General features: G+C 28.1%; 1 protein-coding gene across 3 annotated transcripts in view; it reads left to right on the forward strand.

The window, feature by feature from the left end:
• Sarm (sterile alpha and armadillo motif) overlaps positions 1–24,799 on the forward strand; it is a 297,807-nt gene that overhangs the window by 126,539 nt on the left and 146,469 nt on the right. The window contains exon 1 of one of the 3 annotated variants that reach the window (XM_075364381.1): positions 3,189–3,325. The exons of the other annotated variants lie outside the window; for them this stretch is intronic. The gene's annotated coding sequence lies outside the window, so the exon portion shown is untranslated. Of the gene's footprint in view, positions 1–3,188; positions 3,326–24,799 lie in introns of those variants that run through there. 3 annotated transcript variants of the gene reach the window in all.

A 24,799-nucleotide genomic window follows, 5' to 3' on the forward strand; every position in this document is an offset into this window, starting at 1 on the left:
GTCTTTCCGTAGCAACACGACTCCTATTAACTAATCCCTCGCTTACGATCCTGTCTTTTCGGGACAATTCTTTAAAACTCTAAATTTTTTATTATCATCATGTAATTTTCATTTTAGTATTTTTATACAGTGCTGTTTTTTCAATAAATTCATTTAAATCAACAATTTACTAAATTAAAAAAAGGAAATATCAAAATTTATGTAAGGTAGAATAGCCAAAATGTGTTCTTTTTTCAGGATTTATGTAGTAAATTATTATTTTAATTATTTAAAAATGGCTTGATTGTTCTTAAGATGAATTATGAATGGAAATTATTTACAGTTTTATTCCAATATTTTATTTTATTAATCTAAATGATTGATGATACTTCTAATTTAACTAAATAACAAAAAAATTAAATTTTTTCTCCAGAAAATAATTATATTAATACAATGGGAGGCCAATAAAATCAAAATTAAATATTTTCTGTACCAGTTGACTTTTTTCTTCCTTTTTTAGCCACTGAAGCGTATCACTAAATTTATATTTACAGGTATATTTAAATTGGGAAGATGATATATAAAATTGTAGGAGAATAAATAAATGCTATTACTATTCTTACTAACATCTAATTGAATCCTAGATTACTTAGTAGTCGGTAGTACTTAGTACTTAGTAGTACTTTAGTAGTCGGTTTAGTAATACTTTGGTTAGTCGGTACTTTAGTAGTCATAATTATCAATTAGACGGATAATGAAGAATTTGTAATCTTTATAAATTTAATGAGTGTGAACCTGGTTTTTTTTCGAAAACTAAGATACGTTATTAAAAAAGCAGCTCTTGGGTTTAAATACCAGCAATATATTTATGAAAAAAAGATCCGGAAAAGTTATACAACTCTGGTTACCGAGTGGTTTGCCCTGAACAGACTGTTATTTAAGAAAAATTTAATAGAACATTAAAGTATGCAAGAAAAAATTATATAAAAAAACTACTGTACTCTTTGAAAAAAATGTTGAGATACTAGTCTCACACAATCGTATCCCCTCATCCCATCGACCAAAGTATCCAAAATTAAATGACTTAAAGATTAATATTCAAAAGTCATATTCAGAAATTCGTATAAAAATCGTTTAACCCAGTCTGAAGATATCAACCAAAACGATAATCGAAAAATCAAATAAATTAGGCTTTTTAACCCCCACCCCTGAATGATCCAAATGGATAACCAAAGTGATAAGCTGATGCAATGGAATTTTCTAATTGGTAAAAGAATGTGATTTTGAATCTAGAAACGGCAAAAAGAAAAGTGTGTTTTACCTGGTACCTTTATGGAGATTTGAATAAGACCAAACACCAATATTAGAAGGTATCTTAACTACCTAAAGGGCATTAAATTATGTAAAAAAATGTACCTATATTTTATTACAGATTTTGAATTATATTTAATAAAACAAGAATATCAAGAAATAGCATTCAATAGATTTAATAAGAAGGGAAGAATTCTGTGAGGAAATTTAAACCTAGCGTTAATGAAATGTTTTATTTGGAATGTGATGCTCTATGGAGCTGAAACGTGGATGCTGAGAAAGGCAGACGGAAAACGAACGGAGGCTTTTGGGATGTGGGTGTCGCGTAGAATGATAAATGTCAGATGACAAGATCATGTAACAAATGGAGATGTATTAAGAAGAATCGAAGAGAACAGGAAAATGCTAAATGTGATTGAATATAGGAAAAGAAATTGGCTAAGACATTGTATGAGAAAAAGGTGTTTATTAGTGGATGCAATAGAAGACTTGGTGAGTGGAAGGAAAGGAAGAGATTTCAGATTATGGATGGGATTATGAAAAAGGGAAAATATGCTGAAACAAAGAGGTTTGCAAAGGATAGAACAAGGTGGGGAGAGCAGCATCTGTGATAGGATCTGCCCTAATAGCAGAACACTATAAATGAATGAATAATAACACTTCCAAATTTCACCCGGGTATTTCATCCAGTGTTCTAGTGAAATGCATTTTTTTTTATTTATCTACAGGGAATACATTTTGGAAAAAAATTTGGGAAAAAGAATAACATAAAATATTTCGTAACGTACTTTTAGAACTTTGGACGGATTGTTTCCATTTCAGTCTGATACCCTGAGGAACGCCTGATATTTCATATTTTATTACGTTGTATGTTACTGTCCTAACCTCTGTACACATCACATTTCTGCGTATATGAATTTCTAAGTTAAGGAACATCAAGAAGATTGAATGAATAGTTTGGGTTACTGTTCATTTAAAGCATATCCTGCAGTAATATTCTGGTAAATTGGTGTCAGGACGAGCATATGGTACTAAAATATTGATTAATTTATCCCACTTTAGTTCAGAAAAACCGGAAATAATGGGCGTAAAAGATGAAAATATACTTATATTTCCAAGTTTGCGTACGCGGGCGTTGTATATTTAGTATTTCAACCAGGTGTTAGCAAGCGAGATGTTATGTAACGTATTATTATTTTATGGAGTCCTATCCTGTAATTTTTAATACATTTTTTTTTTTTTTGTTTGGTAAACGTATTAATTACGTAGGTACGTTATTGAATGGCTATTGTAGGGATAGATCAAGTATGTGTTTACGACCTTGTTTTTTTGTTTTGTTTTCTTTGCGCGCGCGCGTGTGTGTGAAATATTTCAAGTTAACACAGTTTTTTTGCCATGTATATGTTGTGCTGTATGTATTCTATTCATTACAGCTTTCTTGCGGGTGTGGTTTAACTCACACCCTCTGCCGCCCACATTCATATAGAGTGATCTCCATCTCTTCTATATTGTACTTAACATGTATCATTTTATCTCTGTCATTCCATCTCTCCTCTCCTTTTATTCTCTTTTTTTCTATACTATACTTAATCTTGCTCTTTTTGTTGCCATGCTATCTATCTTTTATCCTTCTTTTTCCGGATGATTATTCTCACTTTTCTAGAAAATCCACAATAATAATGATAGTTGCAACGTCATTAATGATGCGTTTAATCTATTACGTATTTATTGCATACGTCATGGTAGAATGGACATCACGTTTTAATTATAGGCTTCTGTATTTCTTATATATACTTTATATATATTTCTATGTTGAAAGATATCACTATCATTTTATTCTGTGACGCGTAGCGAGTGAAGTACTTTTACGTAAATTATCTATGCCTTCATTTTATAGCGTTGCTTTATTTATATACGTATTTATTTCCATTGTGTTAAATACATTTAGTGAGTGTTAATGAGGGATATTCATTTTAATTTAGTAAGTGTCAAGTGTTATCGTCAATAAATTAATATTAATTTGAAATTCCTTTTGGTAAGTTATAATTATTTTATTAATTAATTTTTATAATTATAATTATGCTATAGTTTATACAAAGGCATTTATTGGTTAGAATTTTTCCCAGTTTACTGTCAATTAGAAATTAAATTAGTTGTCAGTTTCACGTTGTTCCACGGCTTTGTATTTTAGTATTAATTCTAATATATCGTAAATTATCTGCAAGAAAACTACGTTCAGTTTTGAATTCAACTTCGTTGATGAATGGGAACTAGTTTGTTAAATATGTTATTGATCTTGATATTTCATCCTTACCTTAATTTTTATTTTATTTTTTCAGGAATTCTAGTGACTTTAATTAAGGTCAAAAATCAGTAATGGTATCTTCAACAATTTTTTTTCGAAAAATTTGCTTTGAATAAAACCAAGAGTAAATGTCGAGCCAAAAGCCGAAAAAGGGTTTTAATTTTATATGCGGGAGTAACTTCAGGAAAGTTGTTAAGTTCTAAATCATTTAAAAGTTAAACCTTGGATATGATATTTTTCTAAAACTATCTAAAAATATCTTTATTACTATTTGTTTGATTTTCATCATACTTTATTTTTTTACATTATAGGCCTGAAAATATTCTATTTATAAAGTTAATTAGTATGCCTTTATATATATATATATATATATTACGGAATTTATGGTAATTCCATAAAAATAAAAAATCCATATAAAAATTGATGATAGAAATTAACCGAGTTAAATAGTGTGAATTACCTGACATTTTAACTGCAAATTGTTATTGAGTTATTTTGACTTGTTTGATATAATCATTTGTTTGCAATTAATTGCATTAAGCTATTTATTGCAGTCTTTATTTACGTAATAAAAATAGATATTACACAAATAAATATGAATAAAATAAACATCAAGTTAATGTACCACATTAACTTGCCTGAATGAGACTTAATTGTTTATTACAGCCGAATTATACGTTAAGTATAATTTAACCTAAACACAATATTTTTTCTTTTATTAAAGTAATGTTGATTTAAGTAGTTATATTTCAAACGATCCCCTGCTGATTTTAAGCATAATGTATAACTCATTGTTTCACAACGCAATAAAGAATAACGTTAATTTATTACTTTACCACTCTTTGTCGCAGTCTTTCTTATGTAGTAACAAATATTAAAATACCTAATGTACAAGAGATACCGAAAACCGAAGGGAAGTTTCTAGAAGAGGTTTCTCTAAAACGAAGTTTGATTTCTTTCAGAGTAATGTTGCTCATTATATAATCTATCTCTGTAGTAAATACAATGAAAGCGTCACTGGTAACAAAGAATATCATTTCCAGTTCGGTTAACTGGTATGCTGATATGTAACCATATATTTGTGGCTCAGTGAATGACAGTAACAGGAAACTACGTCATCCCTTATTTGCTTTTGTAAGCATGGCATGGATACCTGTTGTTAATCTTCAATATAATTGTAATATTTTCGGTAATTAATTTTTACTCTTGTCAAGTTGCGTATATTCATTTCTATTTAGTCATTTTTACCAGTTTTGTGTGAAAATATAATGGATTAATTTAATTTTTATAATATTACTAAGAATAAGGAAATGAAAGAAAAATAGTAAATATATCTAATATTGAAATGATTGGTTTGACTCGTTTTCTTTATATGAAAAAGAACATTATTAACGTCCAACAAAAATATTCAATATAAATTGATGAAAATTTGTGTACATATTCTTACGGTGTAAGTGCACACTAAGAAAAGATTTTTTGAAATTCCGAGTTTAACAGGTTAAATGGAGTAACTATGAAATTTACTTTTTTTTTAATTTCTCGGTAATAAATGAAGACATAAACTTGATTTTTTTTTGTGTGTAATCTTCATATGAATATCTAAAATCTGATTTCTAGATTTTTAAAATTTTGAGTTTAAAGGGTTAAAATGGATTTTGAATTTTTTTTGAAACCGGTTATTTTAAACATTTTTCCCTAGCAAATGAAGATGTCAACTTGATTTTTTGGTGTATGTAATTTTCATGAAAATATTGGCTTAGAATGATTTACTTATAAATTAGAAAACTAATTTCTATATTTTTCGAAATTCAAATCTCATCCCTTTCATCTTAATTTTTTTTTTTAAATTTCCTACAAAAATTTGAACAATGATTGAAAATTTACCCCATTTTCGATTAAACGACTAAAACGAGATATTTACTAGATTGGGGTTGCAAATACTCTTCAGTTAAATATCTAAAAACCATTTTCGGATTTTTTTCATTTCGATTTTTTAAGGGTTGCGACGGTATACGGCGCGGAGGCTCAACCAAGATAGCCACTGCCTGTTATTTGTGCGACGCGATTGGCTGCCTCCGGTTACTTGACTAAACCCACCGGGTTGGTCTAGTGGTTAACGCGTCTTCCCAAATTAGCTGATTTGGAAATCGAGAGTTCCAGCGTCCTAGTAAAGCCAGCTATTTTTACACGGACTTGAATACTAGATAGTGGATACCGGTGTTCTTTGGTGGTTGGGTTTCAATTAACCACACATCTCAGAAATGGTCGAACTGAGAATGTACAAGACTACACTTCATTTACACTCATACATATCATCCTCATTCATCCTCTGAAGTATTATCTAAATGGCAGTTACCGGAGGCTAAACAGGAAATAGAGAGTAGGTTACTTGACTAAAAAGAATAAAATTAAAAAATTTAAAAAAAATGAGAAACAAACTACGGTCACCTCATACGGGTAACGGCTAAGAACCGGCTAAATTCTTACCAAGGACAGGTAACCAGCTATAACTAATATTTTTAAGATGGAGCCAAACTCTTTTGAAACCCGCATTCTTCAGATCATACATAGTTTCAGTTTCGGGCCCTGTACTGAACTGTTGCCCTGAAGAAATTACAATACTCATATTTATTTAGAAACTGAATTTTTCTTATGAACTTACAAGCATGAGTTTAATGAACATAGGAGGGTCCAGGAGAGAGAGAGCCCCGTGCCTAGATGAGAAGAGCGAGCGAACCTGCAAAATATCTCCTGACGGGAAACGCAAGTAACCATATAACGCGGGCGAAGCCGCGACGAGGGATGCTAGCACTCATATGTGAAATAAATAAGTTTACTTTTAAAAAAATAATGCGGGTGAAGCTACGACGGGGAAGACTAGTTTAATTAAACATAGATAAAACTAGTACTATTTCTTTAAAAATGGTTCAGACGTTCTCATGTAATAGAAGAGAAACTGACAAATCGAGATAATTTAGCGATTTCCTTTTTTAATTTTAAATGAAACCCGCCAGGATACAATGAAAGATAATGATGATAGTTTTCATTTTATCTTAGATATTATTAAAACGCACATATTAAGTTTGATTTTTAAGCAGTAGGATATAGTAAATTGATTTACTTAACTATAATTCGTTATTCAGCTATTGCTTTCTTAACGTATAGTACTTCCTTTTTGTCTTTTTATTTTCAACGTAAGAAATCACGTCGCCACTTATTTACATCCTGTATTTATGATTTATGACTTACGTATATGTCTTTTGTTTTATTAAATAGCAGAACGTTTTTTTATGATGGATTTAAAACTTGCAATAAAAAAAATCTATTTTTAAGGAAAGGAAGTATACAGTAATTAATTATTTTTTAATTCATAACATGTTGGAAATAAACATTGTAATATTTGTTTGTATAGCAACAATAGGCTGACGCCCAACAATAGTTCCTGATAATGAATTTTGTAACGTGTGAAGAAGTTTCATAATAAAAAAATGTTTACCGAATGAAATTTTATTTACAGTATAGATCTTAAAATTATTTATGATGTGCTTTGTAACTTTTATCATCGAAATTTTAACTATCGATTATTATTCGGTAAGCTTTTATCTATTTTTTAAATTATCTTATAATGATGATTTATGTAATCTATTTTTCTGTACAAGTTTACCTAGATATCTGATTTTTTTTACTATATCTTATTTTCCTATTCCTGTTCGTATATACTTTTAATTTTTGTCATTATTTTTGTTTTCTCGACTGATATTGCCAGTCCTTATTTTTACTTCGTATTTTCTCTTAAGTATCGATTTACTTTTGCCGATTCCAATTCTTTTGAAAGGATTGCAAAGTCATCTGCGAAAGCTGAACAATTGATTTTAATACCATTTTTCTTTCTAAGATTATTAGTTTGATTTTCTGTTTCTATATTCCATATTCTAAACTTTTTTTCCAAGACCCAGTTAAAGAGTATTAGTGATAGGCTTTCCTCCTGTGTGAGTCCAGTTTTAATCTTGAAAGGTTCAGAACTACATTCGTAATTTAACTATTGAATTATTATAAATGTTTACAATTCTTTATTATTGTCTTAGAATAAATTCTAAATCTCGATTTTATTCGATCGGTTTTCAATTGTTAGGGTTTTTTGTATAGCAATCGATCAAGGAATAAGGAGTCCCGGGTCTTTTTATAAGCCCTCTTCCATCATATGACACCAGATTCAATTCCCAGTATTATTAGTATAGACCTAATAGATACAGACCCACATAAGAAGAATTGTAAAAAGGATTAAGGATAAGAAAAAAGGATGAGTGGTAAAAAAGGACGATTATTTAATCGTGAAAGAATTGTATACCTATATTCTAAGTTGATAATCTACACTAATAGAAACGAAAACGGGTAAAGAAATGGAGGATAAGGTAAAGGTGTGGGAGATGAGTAATGAGGGTTTATCCACGAAGGAATGTATTTGAGACAAAATATCTTACTTAAAGAAAAGCTTAGGCTCGTTACGCACTACTCAATCGGTTGCCGGCGACCAAATTAACAGCAACAACAAAACTCGAAGGTTAATGTGAATGTATGCACTTGGTCTCAGCAACCAAGTTACCGGCAGTCAAGACAAACATCAGTGATGCACAAAGCGACAACGGGTTTCGTCGCTTATTTTTCTTCAGGTGAAATGAAGATCTAAAACTCGTATCTCTTCCACTTATTGGTGATCAATGTATTTTAAAAACATGAAATAATTTTATTGATCTTCTTATACAATTAAAAAGGTTATCTTTATATATCTTTCTTGCAAAAAATATTTTAAATATTCCTTTTTTATACGTTCTTCCAATAAATGATGCACTTAGTATTTTCTTCTTTTTTTGAATTCCTGTTAATAACTACTTTCCGTTGTACATTCTGCTAACTGATTTATGCAGTTCTGAGTTATTCTGAATTGTCAGTGTGGTTTTCTATTCTGAAATTTCACTTTTGGTCTCATTCTAACTTGGTGGCCGGCATTGATTGTCTTTTACGTAACGAGCGTAAGTTCCCCTTCAGGGTTATCAACGAGTTTGCGTTATCAGCTTAAAAATGTAGAGCAAAAATAATTATTTATCTTTCAGAAACTAAAGAACCACACGTGAATATGTACAGGTTTCATAAAGAAATAATCTCGTCTATTATCGGAACTGTGTAGCCTTTGACAAAAGTACTTTTCGTTGATTCATTTATAATGTATTATGAACAAACAACTTAAATTGGTTATTCCTTACATAGAATTATAATCTTAATTATTGGCCCAAAAATCTCGTAGGAGGAAAATTCTGTTGTTATTTTATTTAATTATCTCAGAATGTTTTTTTTTTGAACAAGTTAAAAATATTTTAGTAATTAAAATTAATTAATAATAAATAATGTTCGTTTCATTGTTATTTGTATATAATTTTCTTTTCTTTTTTCTTTTTATCTTCTCTTGTCTATATCTAAGTGTATTCTTCATATTGACCACTCCTCTTTGATCTCAACTATGTTTGCCAAAGTCATGAAAATATCAAGGTTAGCAACATCTTCTATATTAAATTCATTTCATAAATCGCTATCGTGCACACCCGACACAGACATTATATTATACCGACAACATTTGTACGCACCCATTTTGTCTTTTTTCCTCGATCACATCTGTTTTGAATCTTTAAGCAATTTATCACTGCAGTTTGACTGATATTAAAAATGGAAGAAAATAAAGAGAATAATAATAAATATCTTTATTCATTTCCTTATTTATATATTTTTATTTATTGCCTTACCATGTTTTTAATTAATATTAATTTTTCTTTTATTGATGTTATAACTTATATTTGATAAAATGATGTTCTGTTTTGTTTAAATGTTTTTGTATAATAAATTTATACTAAGCTATACTTTAAAATTGTAATTTTTTCTGATATTTGTTGTAATTTGTTTTTATTTTTATCTGCCGGGAGAAGGGTACTATGTTTTTTTGTACAGTTGCAGAACAGCTGAACCGATTTATATGAAATGTATATCAAAAGATTATTCTTACTCATGCAAGTGATACTGGGTAATATATTTGATTGAAGACCATAAAACAGAATGAAAAAATTATTTTTTTTTTGAAATTTAATAAATCATAGTTACGAAAATAAATTTTCAAAAATAATTTTAAATAAATTTTAATTAAATGTTAGACGGTTATTTTTGGGGGTGCTCCCACCCCCAAAAATCACCTCCCAACAATTTTTTTTTTTTTATTTGTCTACGTTTACTATGTTAAGTGGAAGAAACTAAAAAAAAAACCCACTGAAAAATGCACAACCAATAAAAAGTTATCTAAGATTTCTCTTTGGGGATGGGGTGAACTATGGTGAAATTTTTTTGTAATGTTATTAAAAGTTTAAATAAACAAAAAAAGTTTTAAAAAATCGATATTTTTAAACTATGATCGGCTACCCCCAATATTTCTCCCAAAGTATTTTTTTTTTTTACTACTATTACTATTTTTTATCTTGCTTACAAATACATTTTTAAAAAATCGCTTAAAAAACAGGAAAGAAATAAAAAACTTTTTTTTTCGATTTTTGGAGTATATATTCTAATTTTGGGGCAAGTTTTTTTAATTATTTAACTTAGGGTTATGTTTGCAAAATTTTGAGAAAATTAATCCAAAAAAACTATCTACCAGAGCCCCTGAAAATATTCACTCCAAACATTTACCGTGAAATTTTCCCATATACACGAGTCTTTATGCTAAATTTCATCATAATCAGTTCATGCAGTCAAAAGTTATTAAGGAGTCAAAAGCTAATTTTTGTTTTTTGGAGTCTGTGAAACGTCGAGAAATGAAAAACCCATACTCCATTTTTGACTTTTGCTGCTCCTTCTTGCAGCATAGCTCTAGAGAAAAGAAAAAAAAATTATTAATAATTTTATAAAATTAAAAACACTTAACTACATTATTTTCAGTTTTCTTCTCTATTTATTTGCTTCTAATAAGGGTCAACGACCTGAATTTGCTACTACTTGGTTTAATATGTATCGTATAAACTGCCTAGACATTTTATGGTAGCATTAGTAAGAATCAAACACCCTCCAGCTTATTAAATGATCTTACATGTACATATTATATGAACTATCAAAATTGGTAGTCAACCGTTACAAAATTATGGATAATCTTGGTGAATCTGATAATATATTAATATGAAATATAAATATAAACACAGCAACATTTTATTTCAAAGCTCGTCTGCAACATAATAACAGCACTTATGTAGGGTGTTCAGTAAATAGTATGCATTAGATTCGTTATTATCCGACCACACCTGACACCATGACTTCGTGCTTGTATTAACTATAATAATGATTTATAATGGTTGGTATCAATAATAATAACGATAATCTATAACTCGTAATAGTATACCGATAAAATTAATAACAGTGATTTTACATGGTATGATATTAGTCACCTTACGTGATTTTATGATTGCTATTCTGTACATAGGTACTTTTATTTCGCTACATAAATAAAGTAATCTTTCTTGCTTAGTGTCTTTTATCAATGCCAGTCTATCATTGAGAAGCAAAAAAAAAATTCCTATACTATACATTGCTACTTCAAAAAAAATAAAAGTTTTTTAGCTCATTGTTTTCAATTTCTGAAAAAAATTGAAATTTTAGAATTCTTTTAAGTTTTTTCGACACACATATATAACATTAAGGTAGTTCTGTACATATAAGTATATGTTTAAATAAATTAATGTTTATGACAACTGAAAGGAATTATTAAATAGCTGCATTACTGCTGAAGCAGCATAGTTATAAAGAAAAAGTATAGCGATCGGCTAAAATTCTGGGTACCAGAGTTTTCGCAAATATCGATTTCAAGGCAGACCTCCTTAGTCCAAAAAACAACAAATTTAAAATAATTTCCGGAAGGTGTGTGCCTGGTACGTCCTATGTTTGCCTGTATTTTGATTAATATCTCCGGACTGATTCGACATAAATTCTTCGAAAATAGTTCAAACATTAAAAAAAGGGTGTAATTTTCGTCATTTTTAATATTTGACGTTTTGTGTATGGTAATATATCGAGCTGTAGTACGATGAAAATATATATTAAGTTATAAAATCTCAAACTTTTAAGTCAATTGAATTTAGTGGGAATTTTCAACATTTTTGAACAATTAACATGAAAACCTGTTGATCAAAATAAAATGTGATATTTGGTACAGATATGTGGTTACATATATCCCAACATTGACTTGATTTTCGAACCTATCGGACGAGGGATTACAATGCCCATATTTCTTTTTTTTTAGTACACCGAATTGGGCTAACTTACTCAAATAAATTACTATAAGTAAACGTTCAAGATCCGTTCCAAAATAACAAGAGGCTGAATGAGATCGGTACTTAAAATATTTTTTTGAAGCCAACCTTCTTAACGTAGGCTTCGGGATGGGTAGACAACTGAGGAAAAACGAGCGTCACGAAAAACATATTGCATCACGGGCCATGATGCAATATGGCTGTGACCACATAGTATAGAAAACACGTTCTCCAATTTATAATAATGATTAAACTTCAATGTTATATTTAAATTTTTCTATTTTTTATGTAAATAAATATTTTTTCATAATATGTGTATTTCATTGTAAGTTCATATCTCTTATTAATAAAAAAGTGTTATCGTTTGTGTATATTGCGTATACCTTATTTTACAATATTCTCATAATATTGCGTGAGAAGCTTCGATTCTGTCGTCTGTGTCCGCGCACCGACGCACCCATTTTAATTTTTTTAAAGTTTAATATTCAAGATTGAAAATTCAACTGTATCTAGTATTAATGTAGACGACATAGGAACTTTTTTTTTTAATAAAGAGGGTCCCACTGGACTGACTTAAGAATTAAAAAAATTGTTTTAATTTTTAAAGTTTCTAATTCTTTATTGGTTTTTCAAGTTGTGACTATTAATAATAATGTTACGTGTGGTAGCTATAAAGCAGGATGTCAGCTGCCGGCTCTGTGGCGCGAGTGGTAGCGTGTCAGCCTTTCATCCGGAGGTCCCGGGTTCGAAACCCGATCAGGCATGGCATTTTCACACGCTACAAATCGTTCATCTCATCCTCTGAATCGATGCTTAACGGTAGCCCTGGAGGTTAAAAAAAAATAAAGAAAAAGGAAAGGGTGTCAGCTGATTCCGAAGTTGAGAGTTGTAAGGTTCAAATCCTAGTAAAGGCAGTTACTTTTGTACGGATTTGATTACTATATCGTTGATACCGGTGTTCTTTGGTCGTTGGGTTTCAATTAACCACACATCTCAGGAATGGTTGATCTGAGACTATACAAGACTACAGTTCATCTACATTCATACGTATCATCCTCATTCATCCTTTGGCGTAATACCTTACGTTGGTTTCGGAGGCTAAACAGAAAAGAAAAGAAAAGAAAAGAAAGGGTCTCAGATGGATGATCCATATTTTTTATAAAAAAATTTTTAATAATTTTTTTTTTTAGTAATTATACTTTAAATGCAATATAATTTCGATAACAAAAACGTCATTTCGACAAGGAGATTAACTGGAACCCATAATTTTTTATTAAGAATTTCGATTTTATTTTCAACTAGTGGACCCGGCAATGCTTCGCTGTTGCTAGTAAATTTACCACAGTTCAAACCTCATCAATCTCACTACTGTATAAATTAAAAAAAAGTATAAATAAATAACTTAAAACTTCTTTTACTAAATTTAATTTCGTTGTATATATCAAGCTATATCGTCTATATCGATTTTCACTATCTACGAGTATATAGATCGTTGTCTAGTTGTCTTACGTCAATATCGACTTCCTCAGACAGTTATTAAGTATATGATTAAATATTATATTATTAAATATTATGGACTAATACAATGTAAACACTCCCGGGACAAATAATAATAAATTGTGAAATTTTCAGCGAAATTCGTTAACTAGTTTTTGAGTTGTTAGGGGAAACACAAAAGGAAGATTTCCCTTGATTTTATATATTAAATTTTTAGTACTGCATAATTTTTAAGGTAAAAATCATCATTTAAATAATTGGGTCAGATTGGACCCAAATTTGACCCAATTTTTTTTTTTTACTAAATATCTTTTTCGTTTTCGCAGTTGTAGTCTAAATACCGCGTAATTAAATAAAGTCGGGAAAATTATCCAATTCTTTGCCGGTTTTCTTTTTAATAGACCTTACAAAGGACAGAAGCTCCCAATTTGACCTTTTTTTTTACACTGTTATTTATCTATAATTGTTTTTTATTAAATAATAGATGTAATTATATAAACCGATATTTATACAATTTAAAATCTTAGCTTATTCTTTTGTTCGTATTATGAATGTGTATTGTAAAATAATAATGTGATTATTAAAAATATCTACCACATCAGACAACAAACCTTTTTCAAGTACCATAAAATAGTTACTGTGTTGTGTAAGAAAGGGTTTTACTAAGCTTCCATTGTCATTTTTAATAAACTACTGAACCATTTAAAAACATTTTCCCACTAATTTATTTAAAATACCTAAAAATATTTTTTATTTCAGAAATAACGTTACTTTGTAAACGAATTTTTAAATAATATTAATTATAGGCAAGTTTAAAAAAACTTGAGTTTTTGCATCCCGTTCAACGTGTACATAAATATATATTTGCTCAAATAAGTTTTATTAATATCTGAATTGTGAATTATATTCACAAGTTATTTGTTATTTTTAGTTAGTATCATCATGTACTCGTATTTGCCTTAATAACAACCTTTGTCTTACTTCCAAATTACTTTTTTCATATTATTTCTCAAAGGCATTGAATATTTAATTTGGGAAACTCTATTTATTATGTTTTTACTTAACATAAATTAAATATTATCGTATATTACATGCCAATGTTGTATAAATGTTACTTATTTCCTTTAGTAATGAAATTTATATTTTCTGCTTACTGAGGAACTCTGGTTTCTGTTTATATTTATTTTCTGTTTGTAAATTTGTCATCATGATTCTTTGCTCATGTTTAAATTTATACATAAAACAGATGCTCTTCATTTCATATTTTATCCAAGATGATATTTAACATGTATGTAGCATTTATATACATACATACAACTATAGAAATATATATGTAGCCTAATTATATAGAAAAGAAATCAATATTTAGATTTCCTATACTAGTTTTCTGTTATATTATTAATTTTTTTTTTTTAATTTTGATTTACTTATTGGAAACATAAAATTAAATTATAAATTATCTTAAATATGCAATCTTTCTTGTAACCTTTATGGAAATCGTCCAAAATTAAAATGTATCTTTATACGTATACATAAATTACGTTCAGTTAAAAAATAAACATATTATGAAATGCGTCATAATGAATGTATGTTAACCAAATTAAGTGTCACTTCTTTTTATATTAAACAAAATTATAGTCTGCCGAACGAAGAAAGACAGCTGAATTTGTTATAATTCTATAACTAATAAATACAAAGAAATAATAAATTAAAGCATTTTCTATTTTGGGTTTTTTATTTTATTACTCAATTCGTTTTTATTATTTAAAACTAATTTTAAAAGCAAATATATATATATATATATATATATATATATATATATATATATATATATATTTACAGGAAAGAATGATTTTGACGTGTTTTTTTTTACGGATGGAAACGTAATTTCCGATCAAAGTAACATGATTTAAAAATCATTTTGTAATAATTATTTTTTATTAGAAAAAAAACTGATTGACTCAAAGTTTTTGTTTACTTCATTTAAACATATAATCAGTACTGACATTATTAAAATTCTGCAATTAAAAATAAATTCGATGTGATAACTGGAGTTGAGTTATAAATCTTTATTTTTAAGCAGTCTTGCTGTCGAAATGATTATACCAAAACGACTTGATAATTAGTGAAGATAAATGTGAAAGTTATTAATTTTTTCTTGATTAAATATTTTACATAATTGTTGTGACCATTGTTATAGAGTTCCAGAATTTCATGTACCAAAAAATGGGATTTGTTTTCCCCACTCCCGAATATGTAAACAACGCTGTTTGAAAATTATCTTAAAATAACGTAAACCCGAACCAGTCTTTTTATTTAATAGATTTTTTTCAGTTACAAAATATAACAGCCCACACTCGAGTTATTTGTTTGTTAATTAAGTTCTTTAATATTTCGTTAAAGTATATCTTTTAATTAAAACTACGAATTATTAATTCCTACAACTTTTACTTAATTAATTTTAATAACTTATTCCTTTATAAAAATTCAATATTTAAGAAATGTTTTTTAAAATAAATTAATTAATTTTTCTCTAAACTGCATGCACAATAGGTTTTTTCTTTTAATTTTTCATATGTGGTCAATTTCATTAGTTTTTATGTATACATCAATTCGAATGATCTTTACCCTCTTTACGTCGACAATAATTCATTATCATATATAATCGTACGTAATACATACGTATACGATTGTTTGTATGTATACATCGATACTCTCTTAAATCTGAAGAACTGTTGGTGCAATTTTAATCTTTTCCTTCGTTTATTGTATTTATTGTAATGATGTGTTTTTACCTGTATATTTGTGCGTCGATTTTCATGAGGTAACTATCAAATGATTTTTTTTTAGTTGTCTGTATCACAATACGATTGTGATTAGCATCTACAAAGTGCCATAATTGAAAATTATGTCATTTTATTCAGATTCGTTTCTATGGACTAAAGACAAAAATGCAAAACTAAAAATTGAAGTACTCTTTCTATTTTTGTGATAAGAAGCAGTCCATTAATACAATCTCTCCTGGTTTCCTGTTATGGTTGTAGCATATATAGACCTCCTAAGATACACCAGCTACTAGTTACTACCAGTCAGCTACCATAGTGTGTTTTCACTGAAAGTGAAAGTGATTATGTACATTGTACACTCAGTTCCTTTGGTAAACAGTGAAGATGTAGCTTTTAAAGCTAAATATAATTTGCATTTCGTGATGGGCTTGTCATATCGATATCTAATATATTTTAACTCGGTAAAGAAGACAACGGGAAACCACTTAATTTTTCTAGGAAGCCAAGAATGATGATATATTCATAATATATATTAATCATGTTTATTCATATATTCTTGATATTATATTTGTTATTTTTGAGAATGGGTAATCTTATCAGCTTATGGTACTTAACATTTATTCTCTTATTATCTTTTACTTTTACAGTAAATATTCTATTCTTTTTTCGATAGATGTATTGACAATTTTGAAAATGTGTTTTTTTCTGGTTGATTTTTTAAAAATGTTAATATCTTTGTTTATTAGTGTTATTTAATTTAATTTTTATTAATGATGAGACTCATCTTTTTTAGGTCTTCCGGTTTTCTTCTTGTTGACTGTTTATTTTATCAAACTATTATCTATTGAATATTATAAATAAAATATCTCCTATTTTAATTTTAGTATTCAATTTTATACTAAAAATAAATAAATAATAATAATAATACAAAAAAATAAATAAATAAAAATTTACTATTTGGCAACGTTTCGCTTAATAATAACATTACTTACTATACCGGAAATAGAATTAAGTATTTGTTTGGAATGCCAAATTACTTGTATTATTTGTTTATAATACATTTCATGTTTGTGTTTTAGGTAAATTAAAATAATTTATATTTTATTATTGTATTTCTTGATCATTTTGGCAGACATGGATAGAATATAACATGTATTTTTTTCTTAAGTGTGTGTGTTAAGATTTCTTTTTAATGGTATTAATATTCCGTTATATAAATCGTGCAGTACATTAAATAAGATTGTTCGTTTAATGCCAATAAAATGTTTTGACTAGTAAGTTTCGAAACTTTGTTAATGGAGATCATCATTCTTATTTTGAGTTCATATTAATGGTACTGATTTCAATTCCTTTTCCTAAATTCTTGGCAAACCTTTCCTATAACACATATAATATTAATTGGGCACAACGTTTTTATGTTGTGTATAATGTTAATGTAGTAACATTTTGGGAAAAGCTTTCAGTTAAAACAAGAAAATAAAACTTTCTAAATATACTGTACATCTTCCTAAAAAATATTAAATTTAACGTGAAAAATCAACAATATATTTTGTTATTTTCATCAAGATTCTATTGCAGCAGGTTCTGATAATATTTGTTCTGCTATACTCAGTTATGTAATTTCTTCACCGTTTTCTGTTATCGGTAAGTATTTTTATTTTGCAGTATAAACTCTTCTTTAGAAGAGCGTTCATTGAGCAAGATCGAAGAAAGAGTATGTTGAGGCGAAAAGAAGTAATCGTGGTAAAAGTTCTGTTAGCATGCTAACTGTTTTTTATCTACGTGTTTGCAGGTACCTACAATTGCACCTGAAAGGTTATAAAGGTTAATTATTTTGACTGTTTATTTCTATGTTCATTGCTTGTTAATAAAAAACTACAAGAAACTATCAAAATTATAACGTCTAGTTATTCCCTGGATTTTTCTTTGTTTTTTTTGTATATAATTTTTGTAGGTGTCCTACCATTTGATTATACCGAAGTGTTTTTTTTTTAAGATTCAGTTCTGTTGCCGCAATTTAATAATTTCGCACTTTTAACATTATTAATCATTATTATTTTCTTTTATTTAATTAGCTTTTTATCTTAATATCTTTTAGTGCAAGTATATTTCTTTAAATTGCTTATATTCCAGTTTTTCTTTCTCTTTCTAGTGGTCGGTTGTAGTGATAATTCTTCTCTAATTTTAATACTAGTTTTTTCTTTTTTTTTACATAATAGTTGCAAAGCTTCACGTTTTGTCGTACTGTTTCGAATCGACTGTATCTCAGTCAGTTAATAAATTCACAAAGTATAATAAGTTTTTAATTCTTTAATATCGGATCTCATCATATTTAAATTAAAAATATCTTATGCATATTTCATTTTATTTTTCTGATGAAAATTGCAATTTTATATTTAGCTGATTACAGTTTGTTCAGTTTTTTATTTGTGTTCTTTTTTCATAAAAATTTCCATTGACTTTTCCTCATACCTGATCTTTACTAAGAGAAAAAATATTTTATTTATATATCTAAAATATATATATGATTGATATTCAACTCCCAGCAAAACTAGTGAAGTTAAATTGATGAAAATTTGTATACACGTTTTTCTTATGATATAAATGCACCACATGAAAGGAGTTTTTGAAATTCCAGTTTAAAGGGCTAAATTGGATTAACAATGAAATCTACTATATTTTGAATTTCTCGATAACAGATGAATATATCAATCGACTTGATTTTTGGTGTGCTTAATCATCATGTGGATATCTAAAAACAAATTTCTAAATTTTTTGAAATTCTATCTTGAAAGGAGTAAAGAAAGGTAAAAAAAATTACCAGGTAAAATTTTATCTCAGCTAATCGAGGCTCAATTCCAAAACGCTCATCTTGGCGAAGTAAGCACCCGGCGGACCCCTAGCCACCCGGGTTGCTATTCTATCTATACATCTATAACAACATCAGACCCCTTCAACTATCCTCCGCAGGGCTAAGAATCTAAGGGAGCCAGCAACTATGTTCCATTCCCTTTCGGTTTTCCAATTAACTTGCATATAAAAACCAGAATTGATCCTCGCAAGCTTTTTAACTACTATGGTACTTTGGGTACCTTTTATATCCATTAACCTAGCGATTCTTTTAAACGATTTTGATAATTTTTTTACAGTTATGGTAAGAAAAATTGACATTTAGTCAATATAAGGATGCAGCCTTTTCCTTCCTATAGTTACGTTTGGATTAATAATGGAATTATTCTGTTTTATATACCATTTTCCGCATTACTTACAGTTATCATTCCTAATATTCTGATAGTAAGCCGTTTCCAAGACAGCATATCTGTATCAGTTCTGTGGTTTTCATATAAATTTTTTTACCTTCAATTTTTTATAAATTTTTTTGTTATATTTATTTTAAATTATTACTAAACAAACATATTGTATAAATTCTTTCCTGGTTATAAAGGTCATAAAATTATCATTTATTATTTCATTTGATTTTGAATTGTTTTGAATCATAAATTTCGTTAAATGATAAAATACTTATTATAATATTATTAATTGATATATATATATATATATATAATAGTAGTACTGTCCATGGCCATGAAAATGTAGCTACACCTTTAAATCTGTTAACTATAAACAAATATGAATGAAAACAATGAAATTCCATTTGGATTGTATATTGCATCGGCATAAACAAAGAATTGATTAAAACACCTGTTATCAAATTTATGACCTCTATTATTAACATGATATTTATTTTGTTATTATTAACTATTAATATTTATAATTAGAGGATATATATATATATTTTTTTTTTAACTGGCTGTTTCTTGTTATGGAACTCGCTATATAAGTAATTTTATATTTATCTGTTAATCAATGGAATTTCCCTCGTTAGTTTAGTAAATATCATCTCGTGCTTTCCATTATAGAAAATAATTTGTATGAACCAAATTTAGTCTCTTTAATTTTATAATTATTTTTTATAAAATGTTTTATGGTTTTCATTATTTTGAGTCATAAGTTAGAGGGTTACACTTGGTAAGGACATAATAATAAGGATTGATAAGGACATATAATAAACAGTTTTATTTCAGAATATTGTCAAAAAACTGGATTGAATCTTGTCACTTGTAAAAAGAAAAATGAGTATGGTGTATGGCTTTGTAAAATTCTAATTAATACGACCAAACGATCTAGCTTGATTAAGCAAACCGGAAATTAATAACTGAAGATTTTTAGAAAAATTTAGGAATTCAATACCTAAGCGTTGACAAAGTTTCATTAGAAAACTTTGATAAAAATTAATTCTTTTGGATGATAAGGTATGCCCGGGACGAAGCCCAGTGTATAAATAAAATGTACAATAAAATATATTTTTTTAAATTAATACGAGTATTAATATACGAGTAAATTCTCACCAATTCTTTAATTTTCTTTTAGCGTCAAAAAAATTCTGTTTCTGATTTTGTAACAAGTTGATATTTGTCAAAAATCATTTCTTTTGATCAATAAATTTGCAATAAAACATTTTGTAATATATTTTAATAAAAAAAGAAATAATGAGGATTTCAAAATTATTATTTAAAAAGAAGAGCTCGCTTTGTGTTTTAAAAAGTTAAATTTGATTGATAATTTACATTTCTATTTTTAAGATCGTTTATTCCCCTCAGAATTGTGGCAGTATATATTTAAAATATTCAGATACGCAGAGTTTGAGAAGGGGCTTTTAAAATTAAAAAAAAAAATATGAATTATGTATTAATCATATGATAAAGATGTAATTTCTAAAAATAAATGTTAGTTTTATTTGTTTTATCAAATAAAATTTATGCTATTTATTATGTGTATAGTCTCTTGTCTCTTGGAAGAACCTTTTATTACCATAAACATTTTATTGGACATTGTAAAAAATCGGTTTTTATTTACGATAAAAGGTATAAATAGGTTAAACTGAAAAATTAAAATTTTTTAAGACTTTTAAGAAATATCAAATTTGTTTTTACTACTACTTAAACAAATTCTTCATTTTTTCCTCTACAGTATTAAGTGGTTTTTTTTTTTTTTTTTTTTTTTTTTTTTTTTTTTTTTTTTTTTAATAAGCAATTACGGACATCAGTTCTGATGGAATTTGTTCTTTTTTATTCATTTACGTACAAGTATTTTAAAATTAATATTACCTTTTAATATTTTACTCAAGGAAAAGCTACTCTATAAATTATGTACAGACATATATAAAATTAGAAAAATGAATAAATATTTATTAATTACGTAATGGTCTTTCTTTGTATTTTTATTTTATTACTTCTTAGTAACAATATGAAGAGTAAATATTGGATGGTAAACGCTTTTAGAATAATCATTAAAAGTAAAAAATTCAGTTTGCTAACCGTGACCTCTTGTTTTATTAGAGTGAAAGAAGTTCATGGATACCTTCTGTGTTTCTGTTGCCAATTTTGTATCATAATAGCAATAATAACGATGTTAATAATACTAAATATCAGTTCCTTTTTGAAACTTATTCGTTAAATAAATTTATATAAGAATAGAATATTAAAAAAAAAAAAACATTTATACATACATGAACGCACGCACGCGAGTATTTTAAGTCTCTTGGACGACCGATAGTTATTACTTCAGAGGTTGAGATGAAATGGCAATTCTGTAGCGTGTGAAAATGGCATTCTTGACGGGGATTCGAACCCGGGGACTCCGGATGGTAGGTCGGGACGCTACCACTCGCGCCATGGAGGTCGGCAAGCTTTTTCTTGAAAATAACTATAGAAGACGAAATAAAAATATGAAGCTTGTTTGTCTCCCCAAAGTAATCCTGTTCAGTTAGTTTGCTGGTTAAATGTCTTTTTTATTTCAAACATTGTCTATTTGTAATTATTTCACGTCTTACCTTGATGAATATTATAAGATAATAAATAATTTGCATATTGAAAGTTTATTAATTAAAAATTAATTTATCTTTCAAGTAGCTCTTTACTTTTTATTAATTATTTAGGCTAAACATCCCTTTGAAATAAAGAAAGAAATAAGAAGTAGTGTGTCAATGGCGGCTAGTAGCTAAAATTAGTGGGGGTGCTCCAGAAAATTTTTTTCTGGGCCTTTTTAAGGCCATGGTTAAAGTTTTCTGTAAAATAAAGAACCGAAAAAAATGAATCAAGTAGAATAGCTGGAAGCAGGATAATAATCTAATTCTGCACTATATATATATATATATATATATATATTATATTCACTTATATATATTATATATTATTATATTCAAGAATATGGTACACGGTTTTTAAGGACATTATGCTTAAAAACCGTATTCGGTTTAACCAAATAAATAATAAAATGTCAATACAGATAATATTTTTTTGTATTATTAGATAATAACTTAATGAAATGTCCGCTTAAAAACACTATAGTCCAACGGTGCTTAATTTAAATTTCTATCCACACAGAAACAAATACATAATTAGTTTTTACTAATTACCTTCTCGTTCGCCCTTCCAGCGTGCTTTTGGATAGATTTGGTAATCAAAGAGTCCTTGCTTTCCGCCATCTTCTGATCACTACTGAAAAACAACTAAATCACTTTCATATGTCTTCCACCAACTAAACAAGAAAAGGGAACGAACAAGAAACGTTCCATACATACGCGGAGTAAAGGTAAAATAAAACTACCTTTCACCAACACGCCAGGATCGACACTGCGGGAGCGACAGTGCTGTCTCTCCCGTGCAACTTCCTGTATGCGCATGTGCACAACAGCCAAAACCGCGCTGCTGGAACTGTGAAGCGCACAGTTCTATACAAAGATTTTTGTATCTTTTCATAAACTGGGGATAACATTAAGCTTAAGGATAATATATTGCACAAGTATAAAGAAGAAAGTACTCATTACATTAAATTTTATCGGTAATATCAAATGGAAATAGGGGGTGTTGCAGTTCCGCAATACCTATACGGGAGCCGCCACTGAGTAGTGTAATACTTAATGTAGTATGCTGTTATCCGGTTGCTTGGAAATGAATATTACGTAATTAATACAATATTTTCTCATAACAAAAAGACAAACATAAATATTGTTTACAGGATGTTTTTTCTTTTTCAAAAATATTTTTTAATTTATTATTTCTTTTATTATTTATTACGCCATATATTTATTGTTATTTTTCACCGATAACGTGTATTAATTATTTACTAGTTTTGTTCATTGATTTATTCTCTGTTTTAATGTCATGAACAACTTTTATTACGGTTTTATTTGTTTTAAAATCATTCTAGTACAAAATGAAATGTCAAGCATATTTCTCACACGCTACAATTTTCCACGCCATTATTCCACGTGCAGTCCAAAGCTTTTATAATGAATTATCTACAAAAAACAATCTTTGTTTGTGTTTAATTATTTCGTACCAGTTACTATTTATTAATAATTTGCTTAGATAAAATGTTACAAATTATAAATGTAACCTGTAAATAATTATAATAAATTAATAAATATAATATAATGTAACATATATATATATATATATATATATATATATATATATATATAAATACATTTTATATGATAAATAAAAACTTTATATTTATTGTAATAATTTTAATCTCTAATATTTTAATAATTGGTGTGTAATTACAACTAAAAAATAAATCTAAATACATAATTATATTTCGTAATACATAATAAATACGTAATTTATAATTCATAAATTGTATTCATACAGTATAATAACTGGATCGCTCTGTATACCAGTACCTCTTTCACCGATATAACGTGAAAAGAACTAGTGCTGCTTCTTCATCCGGTTAACAGTTCGCATTGTGGCGTAATATTTTTTTTCCTGTTTATCTCCGTGAATTACCGTAGAGGATGATTTGTATGAGTGTAAGTGAAGTCTAGTCTTGTACAGTCTCAGGTCGACCATTTATGAGATGTGTGGTTAATTGAAACCCAATCACCAAAGAACACTGGTATCCACGATCTAGAATTAATAACAAATCCGTATAAAAGTAGTTACTTTTAAAGTAAATGCAGTTACCTTTACTAGGATTTGAACGTTGGAACTCTCGACTTCGAAATCAGCTGATTTGCGAAGACGCGTTCACCACTAGACCAACCCGGTGGGTTTGTGAAGTAATATTGTCCGAAATGTCCCGCATCATAGGCGAAATCATATTATTTGTTCAATATATCCTCTGTGGAATGCCAGACAGGTCTGTAGGCTGAATTTCAGGGCTATGATTATTGTCTATGGAATAAATGGCCGTTCGTCCTCAATCCTAATGCGTAGGTGGGGCCATATCGCGAATCTTCACACTTTCACACTGATCATCCGTGACTTCAAATACTCACAGAATGAAAAGTCCATTTTCCTTTCTGGTTTATCCATCCATTTTTGACCGTTATAAATAAATCCATAAACAGTTCTTTTTTTAAACTTCTTTCCAATTCCCCAATTCGTATTTGATATTCATAGGTGTTTTTCTTCATTAAAACATCATTTTTGTTTCTGTTTTTAAAATGTTCCTTTTTTTCTTTATAAATTATTATCTCCTTATTTATGTCTTTTCATTTTATTTATTTTTTAATGTTT

The sequence above is a fragment of the Lycorma delicatula genome, chromosome 4 (assembly GCF_047948215.1).
Source record: "Lycorma delicatula isolate Av1 chromosome 4, ASM4794821v1, whole genome shotgun sequence".
Classification (NCBI taxonomy): domain Eukaryota; kingdom Metazoa; phylum Arthropoda; class Insecta; order Hemiptera; family Fulgoridae; genus Lycorma; species Lycorma delicatula.